Genomic DNA, 2,571 nt, shown 5'->3' with positions numbered 1-2,571 from the left:
ATATATATATATATGCAACATTTAGTCTCTTAAGTTTGGATCCCTTTATAGTTCTCTAAAAAAATAACTGCATTACTTTTGAACATTGACAAAGTTTCATGAGCCATCATTTAAAAAAAAATTATCACATTCTGAGATCTTCTATTTAGGTCAAGACAACCTAAGCATCACTTGATACCATCTGTACCAGCTTACACAAATCACTTCCAAGTTTCAGAAGCCATGGAGTAACCTACTCAAGCCAAATCCTGAGAACATATGATAGGCTATATCAACAGCCATAAATGCTGTGGTAAAAAGTATAGAAATTACATCAAGAAAGGCAGTACTGCTCTTCCTCGGCACTGCCAGTGAAGGTGGCAACCATCTCCTACTTAGCATGATGGCTGCCCTCAGACCCCTTGTGAAACCCAAGATTGTCCAAAAGAGGACCAAGAAGTTCATCCAGCACCAGTCAGACCGATATGTCAAAATTAAGTGCAACTGGTGTAAACCCAGAGGCATTTACAATAGGGTGCACAGAAGATTCAAGGGCCAGATCTTGATGCTCAACATTGGCTATGGGAGCAACAAGAAAACAAAGCACATGCTGTCCAGGAGCTTTCAGAAGTTTCTGATCCATAACGTCAAGGAGCTTGAAGTGTTGCTGATGTGGAACAAATCTTACTGTGCTGAGATTGCTCACAACGTCTTCTCTTAAAGAACCACAAAGCCATTGTGGAAAGAGCAGCCCAGCTGGCCATCAGTCACTAATCTCAATGCCAGGCTGTACAGCAAAGAAAATGAATAGAGAAATTGTGTATGCATTGTATTTGTGTTAATAAAATCATAAATTCTGTCCCCAAAAAAAGAAAGAAAAAGAAAGGCAGTACTGATTTGGGAATGTCTGACCTAATAGAGTAAAGAAATAGAATCTGCTAAGAGTTCACAATGCAAAGGGACATCATAAGTTACTTTAGTATAAAGAATTTATCTCCAACATATTTAATTTCTAAAGAAAAACAGGTATTTTTGTAAATGTCTATAGTTTGATTGTGAGTATCTACCAACATGAAAAAGTCAGAATATTCTTTATGAATAGGAAGCAAGTTCATCTAGAACAGTGGTTCTCAACCTGTGGGTCACGACCTCTTTGGGGGTCGAATGACCCTTTCACAGGGGTCGCCTAAGACCATTGGAAAACATATATATAATTACATGTTCTTTTTGTGATTAATCACTATGCTTTAATTATGTTCAATTTGTAACAATGAAAATACATCCTGCATATCAAATATTTACATTATGATTCATAACAGCAGCAACATTACAGTTATGAAGTATCAACGAAAATAATTTTATAGTTGGGGGTCACCAAAACATGAGGAACTGTATTAAAGGGTTGCGGCATTAGGAGGGTTGAGAACCACTGCTCTAGATGATGTCATCTTCCACTAACCAGTGGTTCTCCACCTTCTGACCCTTTAAATACAGTTCCTCATGTTGTGACCCAACCATAAAATTATTTTCATTGCTACTTCATAACTGTAATGTTGCTACTGTTATGAATCGTAATGTAAATATCTGATATGCAGGATGGTCTTAGGCGAACCCTGTGAAAGGGTCGTTCGACCGCCAAGGGGTTGCAACCCACAGGTTGAGAACCACTGCACTAGACTGTTTTTCTTTTCCTCTGTTTGACAAATAATCTGAGTTGTTGATCATTTCAATTAAATCTGAGACTAAGCTTGTTCTGAATTCCTAAAGATTTAGTTTGAGTCTATCTACTCCTGGGTCAACTCTGTTGTTTTAGTATATACCATTTTGCCTTTGGATAAAAAAACATAGTAGGTATCTATCTCAATAGTCTTGAAATTCTGCACAAGATGGAACTTTGAATATTAAAAATGTCCAACCCAGATTTCCAATTTCTTGCCAGTATCACTTCAGAATCTGGCAAATATCTTAAGATGGGAGTTGGTAATTAGTTTCAGGCTGGCTTCCTCCCCCTTCCTAAGTTGATATAACTGCTGGAGATTTCATTATGCCTTTTTAGAAGTCTAGTCCCAACTCTCCAGACTTCTACAGAGCACCAGGGTCAAAAAACAGCCCCTGCAAATCAGTCTCAATTTTCACCGTAGCTTAGCATAACCACTAAAATGACTAATTTAGCTTCCTGCACCCCCACCAACCTTTGTCAAGACTAAGCTCAATAATTAGCTTTCCTGCAGAATCAACAAATGTCTCCAAGTTTGGTGAAATAGGTCCTCCACTCTCTAGAACATTATTTCATCTAGTATTCATTCTTTCTAAGCTTTCATGAAATATGATTTATGTAATTTATCTACTTTTCTTATTTTAATGGAAACATTTGTCCACCATTAACTATTTCTCACCCAGAAGTAAAAATTTTCTGTTTTTTTAAGCTTTAACATTTTGTGGCAAATGACTCTGATATGTATTACCAAAACAAACTAATATGAATTTGTGATTTTATTTCAGTCTTCTAAATATTGAATTACTTTTTATCAAATACTAGAAGCTCAATGCATGAAAATTCATGCAAGAGTAGGCCTTCCTTCCCCCAGCTAT

The 2,571-nt window shown here is 36.8% G+C and overlaps 1 pseudogene; it reads left to right on the top strand.

Annotated features, from left to right (window-relative positions):
• The first annotated feature begins 382 nt into the window (after window positions 1-382).
• On the top strand, window positions 383-790 carry LOC102773147 (annotated as a pseudogene).
• The last annotated feature ends 1,781 nt before the right edge of the window (window positions 791-2,571 follow it).

This window comes from Myotis davidii, unplaced genomic scaffold (genome assembly GCF_000327345.1).
Source record: "Myotis davidii unplaced genomic scaffold, ASM32734v1 scaffold318, whole genome shotgun sequence".
Taxonomy (NCBI): domain Eukaryota; kingdom Metazoa; phylum Chordata; class Mammalia; order Chiroptera; family Vespertilionidae; genus Myotis; species Myotis davidii.
The sequence above is the reverse complement of the archived record's forward strand: the minus strand, read 5'-3'. Positions and strand labels throughout refer to the sequence as shown.